This window comes from Vanacampus margaritifer, chromosome 10 (assembly GCF_051991255.1).
Source record: "Vanacampus margaritifer isolate UIUO_Vmar chromosome 10, RoL_Vmar_1.0, whole genome shotgun sequence".
Lineage (NCBI taxonomy): Eukaryota > Metazoa > Chordata > Actinopteri > Syngnathiformes > Syngnathidae > Vanacampus > Vanacampus margaritifer.
In genome coordinates this window covers 9,503,709-9,513,904 of record NC_135441.1, presented here as the reverse complement: position 1 = coordinate 9,513,904, position 10,196 = coordinate 9,503,709, and the positions used below count along the sequence as shown (strand labels likewise).

General features: G+C 35.2%; 1 long non-coding RNA gene across 4 annotated transcripts; it reads right to left on the bottom strand.

Annotated features, from left to right (window-relative positions):
• Nucleotides 1–505: 505 nt before the first annotated feature.
• LOC144059424 (uncharacterized) lies at nucleotides 506–9,690 on the bottom strand. 4 transcript variants are annotated; one of them, XR_013295661.1, is made up of 9 exons: nucleotides 7,209–9,690; nucleotides 6,969–7,117; nucleotides 6,504–6,566; nucleotides 5,370–5,423; nucleotides 4,208–4,261; nucleotides 3,105–3,158; nucleotides 2,079–2,144; nucleotides 816–869; nucleotides 506–711 (listed from the first exon to the last, which is right to left on the bottom strand). It is a non-coding gene; the product is annotated as an uncharacterized LOC144059424 (long non-coding RNA). The 4 variants fall into 4 exon arrangements; XR_013295662.1 differs by lacking the exon at nucleotides 816–869 and having other exon boundaries at nucleotides 7,209–7,352; nucleotides 7,958–9,690; XR_013295660.1 differs by lacking the exon at nucleotides 816–869.
• Nucleotides 9,691–10,196: the final 506 nt, after the last annotated feature.

Genomic DNA, 10,196 nt, shown 5'->3' with positions numbered 1-10,196 from the left:
ATGCCAGAGAGATGGGACTTGCACCCCAAAAATTTTTTGGGGGTCATCCAGGGAAATTTCACTTCAAAACTTTAAAAAACTCAACGCACAAAAAAAAGAAAAACCTGAAAAAACAGTAATTATGAGGACATAGATAATGAGCTAAATAAGCCACGCCCATGGCAAAAATGGTAATTATGAGGACCAACTCACATTACAAGGACAAAGTTTACACAACACACAGCAACCATGTCACTGAAGTGACTTGAAAGTTCTGGCATTCTGACGTTACACAAACTGAAATGACATTGATGTGTAATGACTTACCTGATATAAGGTCGCATTGTTGTGCATAACAATACTGTGAAATGCAAAGTCATACCTGATCCTTGAGCACCATGTTACAACTTTAGGACAGACTGAAACTGGTATGTTAATAAAACAATGCTTCTTATGTGACCAGGTTATCTAGGTCAAGCACATCTTTGTAATGGATAAGCTAGACATGAAACCAGATGCAAAAGAGTGAACATTGAACATTTTATTCTTTAAAACATGACTACCTCTCATCTTAAAGATGAGCAGTTTTCTAATAGCTCATTACTGGAATACCTTCGGATTTCAGAATTTCTGAAAAACAGGTTCAATGTAGGAAGTGTCTGAAGTACTGTGAGAATCTGGAACATATTCCTCTGCTGATGAATCCTCACTTGAACTGGATACATCAGCAACCTAATTTTTTAAACAAAAACAATTATTACATACATACAGACATACATATTGTCGCTGTCCTGTGAAAAACACTTCCACCATATTTTCCAGACTATAAAGCGCACCGTGATACAAGCCGTGCCGCCAAGAAGGATCGCTACCGGAGAGCAGCCCGCGACCTAAAAATGGAAACATGTTTTTCACAGGACAGCAATGATATCCATATATACAGTAGACGCACACATACATGTGCATATATACAGCGGCTCTAAAATTGACACCTGCCGGATGCGGGTTAAAGTTCCTTTTGGCGGGTGGTCATAAATATTTACTAGCTTTACTTCGCTGCTACTTAGTGATGCACTCGAAGTAGAAGCTTGAGACAAGTGTTGAGCGCTCGCGGAAGAAGTAGCTCCCGCCATTGATGGGCTAATGTGCTAAAGTTCATTTACCAAAGATAGGTGGTCTTCATCATCAAGCAGTTTTGCATTTTTTTTTTTTTTTGCAATCAACGGGATATGTGCCAGATGCTGGAGCAAACTAGAAAAGCATTTAGAACCTAAAGTTTGTGCATATACTAAAGATTATTATAAATCTAGTCACCACATTTATTCGAAAGATGAGATGAAGCATTTAACAAGAGGGATAGTTAATATGCTTAATCTATGGCATTGCCCCTAAAACGGGTCTTGTGTGATACAGTCCTTCAGTTACAGTAGACGTTTTCTATTTTACCGAGTCAGACAGTCGTTAAGATTGAGACAATTGCTCAACATTTTGCTGCTTGCAACTAAAGACAGCGGTATAAACATGGGTCATAATTTATCCTCTTGACTAAATTATATTCATTCAATGAAAATGCCTGCACTATTAATCCTGGTTGCGTGAAACAAAGATCCATTGCAGATACAAATAACACACAAGATAAAATACCCATCATGCCAGTCCATTCTAGTGCAGCGAAAGGTCCAAAACATAAAGCACATTTATCCAAGCTTGATACAAGTGAATAAACTACCTGATGTTTACACTTCTGTTTAAAAAAAAAATTAAAAAATTATAGCGAGTTCACCTCTAAAATCCACCATAAATAAATTAATGGGAAAAAAAGATCACTACAGTGCATAATCTAAATCACCAAACTGCCAACAAATCTTGAATTTGAGATATTTTTAATGTTGACTTGTAGAAATTTTAGTCCCATACAAGCGTATTGTTGGATACAGTATTTTTAACGTCTTGGCAATACACATTGCATAAACAATTGTTGTGATTATATTTGTTAGTTATATAGTTTAGCCCTAGCATCTACTCTACACTCTTCACTCCTAACGTCTTGCTTCTGAAAACTGATTTCAACATCAATATTCAAAAAGAAATCTCGTCACCTGGTCAACTTTGTCTGTGACAGCTACGTCTTCAGCTATGTCTTCAGGTTGTGCGTCAGTTCAAACCTGGTACACATGAAGAGAAAAATACATATAAAATTCAATTCTTAGTAACACACAAGACTGTACCTGTGCATGTACACAGTTACAGTACATACAGAACAATGAATAGGTTAAAGTATTGTGAATGCAAACTCATTTTATTTGCCATTACAAAAATAAATAAATAAATCCTTCTGCACTACAGGTTTGTGTACATTGGTGACGTCTATTTTTCACAATGAAACAAAAACAAGAAAATACACAGTCCTCAGAGAATCCATACCTGACCAGAGTATGAATTGTGAGGACTGTATGTGTAACTCCAAGCCCTGAAAACTTATTTTACACTCACAGTGTATAAATACACTGTCCTCAGAGTGTCAGTTATTCACAACTACGACATTGTGAGGACAATGTATCTGCGAGGGCTGCTCAGTATTGACAAAACATGCGACATGGGTGTTTTATACAGTGATGGAGATTATTTAAACATTTAACACATACCTAAAAAAAAAGATCTATCCATATACATATATATATACACATACATATAGATATATATACTGTATACATAGCGAGACGGACAGACAGACATAGCGAGATGGACTGAGCAAGACAGATAGATATAGAAAATAAAGATAGAGATAAAGATAAAGAGATCTTTATAATCCAAAGAAAGAAATGCATGTTAATGCGGAAAAATAAGCATGCTCATTGTGATCTAATCTTATCCAATTAAGTTATTTTTTGTTAGTAATGCCCCTCGATACGGTTCTCTCGTATGGCGATGCGCAATTCAGGTAGTCTCTGATTGGTCAAAGTCAGACTAAAGTATACAATGCAATATTCATTTGTTGCTTGTCTTTGCAATACACATATTGCATGAGCCATTCGTGCGACAAGATATTTTTTTATATATTGTGCCAACGTCTTGCTTCTGAAAAATGTATTTCAACATCAACATTCAAAAACAAATCTAGTCACCTGGTCAACTTGGTCTGTGACAGCTATGTCTTCAGGTTGTGCGTCAGTTGAAACCTGGTACACATGAAGAGAAAAATACATATAAAATTCAATTCTTAGTAACACGACTGTACCTGTGCATTTACACAGTTACAGTACATAAAGAACAATGAATAGGTTAAAGTATTGTGAATGCAAACACATTTTATTTGCCATTACAAAAATAAATAATCCGTCAGCACTAGTGGTTTGTGTAAATTGGTGACGTCTATTTTTCACAATGAAACAATTAATAGAAAATACACAGTCCTCAAAGTGTCCATACCTGACCAGAGTATGAATTGTGAGGACTGTATCTGTAACTCCAAACCCCTGAAAACTTATTTTACATTCGCAGTGTATAAATACACTGTCCTCAGAGTGTCAGTTATTCACAACTACGACATTGTGAGGACTGTGTATCTGCGAGGGCTACACAGTATTGACATGCGACATGGGTGTTTTATACTGTGATGGAGATTAAACATTTAACACGGACCTAAAAAAAAGATCTATACATATACTGTATACATACATACTCTATATATACAGTATATATATATATACACAAATATATATATATATATATATATATATATATATATATATATATATATATATATGTATATATATATATATATATACACACACACAAATATATATATATATATATATATATATATATACACAAATATACATATATATATAGATAGAGAGACAGATATATAGATATATAGACATAAAGATAAAGATAGAGAGATCTTTATAATCCAAAGAAAGAAATACACGTTAATGCGGAAAAATAATCATGCTTATTGTGATCTAGTCTTATACAAATAAGTTAGTTTTTTTTAGTAATGCCCCTCGATACGGTTCTCTTGTATGGCGATGCGCAATTAAGGTAGTCTCTGATTGGTCAAAGTCAGACTAAAGTATACAATACAATATTCATTTGTTGCATGTCTTTGCAACAGACATATTGCATGAGCCATTCGTGCGACAAGATCTTTTTTTTATATATTGTGCAACGTCTTGCTTCTGAAAAACGTATTTCAACATCAACATTCAAAAAGAAATCTAGTCACCTGGTCAACTTGGTCTGTGACAGCTATGTCTTCAGGTTGTGCGTCAGTTGAAACCTGGTACACATGAAGAGAAAAATACATATAAAATTCAATTCTTAGTAACATGACTGTACCTGTGCATTTACACAGTTACAGTACATACAGAACAATGAATAGGTTAAAGTAATGTGAATGCAAACTCATTTTATTTGCCATTACAAAAATAAATAATCCGTCAGCACTAGTGGTTTGTGTAAATTGGTGACGTCTATTTTTCACAATGAAACAATTAATAGAAAATACACAGTCCTCAAAGTGTCCATACCTGACCAGAGTATGAATTGTGAGGACTGTATCTGTAACTCCAAACCCCTGAAAACTTATTTTACATTCGCAGTGTATAAATACACTGTCCTCAGAGTGTCAGTTATTCACAACTACGACATTGTGAGGACTGTGTATCTGCGAGGGCTACACAGTATTGACATGCGACATGGGTGTTTTATACTGTGATGGAGATTAAACATTTAACACGGACCTAAAAAAAGATCTATACATATACTGTATACATACATACTCTATATATACAGTATATATATATATATACACAAATATATATATATATATATATATATATATATATATATATATATATACACAAATATACATATATATATATATACACAAATATATATATACACAAATATACATATATATACACAAATATATATATATATATATATATATATATATATATATATATATATATATATATATATATATATACACAAATATACATATATATATAGATAGAGAGACAGATATATAGATATATAGACATAAAGATAAAGATAGAGAGATCTTTATAATCCAAAGAAAGAAATACACGTTAATGCGGAAAAATAATCATGCTTATTGTGATCTAGTCTTATACAAATAAGTTAGTTTTTTTTAGTAATGCCCCTCGATACGGTTCTCTTGTATGGCGATGCGAAATTAAGGTAGTCTCTGATTGGTCAAAGTCAGACTAAAGTATACAATACAATATTCATTTGTTGCATGTCTTTGCAACAGACATTGCATGAGCCATTCGTGCGACAAGATCTTTTTTTTATATATTGTGCAACGTCTTGCTTCTGAAAAACGTATTTCAACATCAACATTCAAAAAGAAATCTAGTCACCTGGTCAACTTGGTCTGTGACAGCTATGTCTTCAGGTTGTGCGTCAGTTGAAACCTGGTACACATGAAGAGAAAAATACATATAAAATTCAATTCTTAGTAACATGACTGTACCTGTGCATTTACACAGTTACAGTACATACAGAACAATGAATAGGTTAAAGTAATGTGAATGCAAACTCATTTTATTTGCCATTACAAAAATGAATAAATAAATCTGTCTGCACTACAGGTTTGTGTAAATTGCTGACGTCTATTTTTCACAATGACACACAAATAAGAAAATACACAGTCCTCAGAGTGTCCATACCTGACCAGAGTATGAATTGTGAGGACTGTATGTGTAACTCCAAGCCCTCAAAACGTATTTTAAACTCACAGTGTATAAATACACTGTCCTCAGAGTGTCAGTTATTCACAACTACGACATTGTGAGGACTGTGTATCTTGCGAGGGCTGCACAGTATTGACAAAACATGTGACATGGGTGTTTTATACAGTGATGGAGATTATTTTGACATTAAACATGGACCGAATATATATATCTTCATAATCTAATTAAAGAAATACACGTACGTGCGGAAAAATAATCATGCTCATTTTGATCTAGTCTTATCCAAATAAGTTTTTTTTTTGTTAGTAATGCTCCTCGATACAATTCTCTTGTATGGCGATGCGCAATTAAGGTTGTCTCTGATTGGTCAAAATCAGACTCAAGTAGGGCCTGGCAATAAATCAAATTAATTGAATAAATTAAATTCAAATTGAATCGTTGAAAATTTGCTAAATCGTGAAATGTATTTTGTCTTCTGGATTATTAAAAGCTGTTATAATGTTCTGTTACATCCAGATGTTATTGTGAGTTGTAATTTTGCACAAGTGGTGGCAGAATGCTGGATGGTTGGTTTAAAAGACTTTTTATTTTATTTTTTGGCCATATCGCTTAGCCTCAGACTAAAGTATACAAACAATCCAATATTCATTTGTTGCACGTCTTTGCAATACACATATTGCATGAGCCATTCGTGCGCCAAGATATTTTCCACATATTGTGCAGCCCTAGTATCTCCACCCTCCACTAATGTCTTGCTTCTGAAAACTGATTTCAACAACATTCAAAAAGAAATCTAGTCACCTGGTCAACTTTGGCGCAGTCTGTGATAGCGGTGTCTTCATCAGGTTGTGCTTCAGTGGAAACCTGGGGTAGATGAATAGAAAAATACCAATACAATTAAATTCTTACTAAGACTAGACTGCTAAACTGTAATTTCATGTAATCATGAATGTGCGACCAGTAATTCTAGTATGTCACATGTATGAAGCAATATCCAAATGTCATGATAAGCAATCACGATATGATAATCAACATGATATTGTGAGGTTAGCGATACTCACGATAACTGTAAAAGTAAAATAAAAAAATAAGTCACAATATTGTAAAAAAAATGAAATAAAAACAAAAAAAATTATATTGAGAAAAGAATGTACTTTTGCTTTTGAGTTATAATTAATCTTTTATGTTTTGTCAAACCTTGCACGATAACCCCCCCACCCCCAAAAAAAACAAAATTAAGTGTGACAACACACCATATAAACATACCATAGTGTTTTTCCATTGTAGTGAAATTCAAACATGAAAACCTTCTGGGCATCATGATACACTCTCAGCCTGTTTTCACATAACTACTCCTCGATATTCAGTAGGAAAGACTCCCTTCTGAAAGGAGCAGGAACTGAACACTCCTCAACCTTACAAAGAAAAAGGGATACAACGGAAATATTTCATTATAACAGTAATGAAAACTAGGCCCATACTAAAGAATCTTTTACCAATACTCACCTTTGAATGAATTAATATATTTTATGGTGAAGCCATCCTTGTCTTTACCTAAGGATGAAAAATATGCTACCTCTTCTTTGGGTTTAACTTTTGCCCTCTGTGGCCTCATGACTGACATATCTCACTGAAGATAATGATCTAAAGCTATAGAAAAAAATTAGTTTCAATCAGTTTGATAGGTAACTTGGTGCAGATGTTTTGAAGTTGACTTTCTGTGGACCATAATATCCTGTGCAGTGTGCAGTAAATGTGCCAACGAAAATAAAATACAGTGGATAGCACAGCTCTGCTAAATATTTGCATAAATTAAATGTAATGAACACTAACAGACTTTACTTAAATATTTCTATTTAAAGAACAAATTTAAGTAAACACAAATGCAGCAATTTACCAATACTTCATTTATACTGTACTGGTAATACTAAACCATTGTATATTTTCACATCATAAACCAGCCTATCAAACCAGCCTGTTATTGCTTTCCTCTTAAAAATTTCAATTAGCATTTATCTTACTCAACAGACGGTTAGCTCTGCTATGCTAACTGAGCTAACCGTCACTAACAAAAGCGTAGCAATTATAAATAATTTGCTGCAACCATCATAATCAACAGATGGTTAGGTATGCTAACGTTAGCTTAGCTGCACTTACACTGGACTTGCATTATAAATCATTTTCAGCAATGTACACAAGCGACCAACATTAAAATAAACAAGTTTCTGGAGGAAAAATTCAAGCTTCAAACCTACCTCATTAGCACAGCTACACTGCCATCACGTCTCGTGAAGTAATTAGAGCCGGGGCGGTTCTCTATCGGGGCTGCTAGATGACGTCACTTCCGTACTCCGGGCAATATAATAAATCACATTTAAATCAACAAATTGGTTCAGTGTTGGATTATGAACTTTGTTGATAAGAGTGGCTATTGTTCTATGATTTACAGTGTCAATTAAAAAAAAATAGATCACATTTAAAATTAACCCGAAAGGCTCATATACTAAATTAATTACCACAGACGAAAACAAAGGATATTATTGCTAGAATTATAGATAATTTTGTAATCGTTTAATGTGATTTCAGTTTGTTTTTTTAAAAAGTTATTATTATTTTTTTCATTAACGAAAATGTTTTTTTGCTTTAGTAAATAAAATAACCTTGCTGCTGTCACACAGTTGCTGTCCGAGGATGTTTTGGTACTATACTTTAGTAATGGATGCATGTGTTTTTTGGCAAAATTGTGAGCGAGCCCAGTAACTTGGCTTAGAATTAACCCTGCAAATGAATGGTCACATGATGCTTTACTGTTGGCATGAAGCAGGACTGATGGTAGCGCTCACCTTTTCTTCTCCAGACAAGCATTTTTCCGGATGCCCCAAACAGTTGGAAAGGGGGTTAATCAGAGAAAATAACTTTAACTCTTTTTTCCTTATTTTGGTCTGTGTTTATGGAATCCCTTTTTCACTGGTCACACCAGGCCATCCTCCAAAAGTCTTACTCCCTCACCATGGGTGTAGATGGACTCATACCTGCTTACTGCCATTCCTGAGCAAGCTCTACACTGGTGGTGATGTCCTTATCCCCGCAGCTGAATCAACTTTGGGAGATAGTCCTGGCATTTGCTGGATTTTCTTGGGTGCCCTGAAGCCTTCTTCACTTAAAGTTTGTAAGGTCACTAAAGGAAATTACTTTAATTTTCATGGCAAATAGGGACTTTGCAATTCATCTAATCACTATAACATTCTGGAGTACATGTACATGCAAATTGCCATCATAAAAAAACAATAATAAGTCAGCACTGCAGATTTTTAGAAAATCAATGTCATTCTCAAAACATTTGGCCACTGGTGTACAGAAAGATGTTATACTGTAAAGGTAGGGTGGGATGTTAAATGATGAATCAATGTACTGCACTGACAGTTTCTCTGTCTCTGCTGTTAACCATTGTACATTTTTAAATAAACAACCACTGAAATAATTAAATACTGAAATATATAATTAAATGTCATAGGGTATTTCATTATTTAATTATTTACTTAGGAATTGGTGGCTGCAAAAAAAATAAGGCTCTGTGTCTACAGACAAACATTCACAATACACAGCATTTTGAGAAAAAACTGAATTATGGAGACGTGCGTAATTGTGGGGACAGGTGATGGTCAGCCAATCAAATGCTGTGAAATATACACTGGTGTGAATTATTCATGAAGTGGTGCATTACAAGGACCTTCCTACAGGGGGCGCCATCAAATACACAAAAATACACAAATTCACGTAATTGTGCTTTACAAGGACATTGGCTAAAACTTTGGATTTAAGCCTTCTACAGCCCTAGAAGCACTTCTGCATTGAAATAATTATGAGGACATGGGCTGTGTCCTCATAATTCAAAATGTCCTCGCAGCACGGCATGTATTCAGGTGAAATGTCCTCATAATACACAAAGGCAAACACACGCACACACACACACACACACACACACACACACACACACAGACGCACGTCTACAGCCATTGGCCATCACGGCTTTGTCAGCGACCTCACTGGACCATGAACACAGACAGAGCACTCCGGAATGTCAGCAGGGTCAGTATTGACTTGGTGCTCAAATGGACGTAGATACATACACACACATGAGCAGAGGAAACTTGATCCAATGACACAAGAGCTGCCCCAGTGTGCAGCTAACCGCCTTATCTCCCTCTGGCCGCGCTCGTCTTTCCTCTCGACATTCTTTCAGGTATTTGGCCGAGACCTTTTCTTTTCGTGTGCCCTTTTCAAAGACCTGCTTTATGTTGGGAGTCCTCCCGCCGGTGTCCTCGCTGCCCCTCTCGCAATGTATCCCTCTGTATCGCTTTCGGCACCAACTTGCTTCCCTCTCCCCCACACACTCTAATTTCCTGAAGAGTGTTGCCACCTGCATTGCTTCCAAGCTTGTTTTGTGCGTGTCCAAGAAAGGAGCGTTACGGGCCTATGTTTGATCAGAACCTA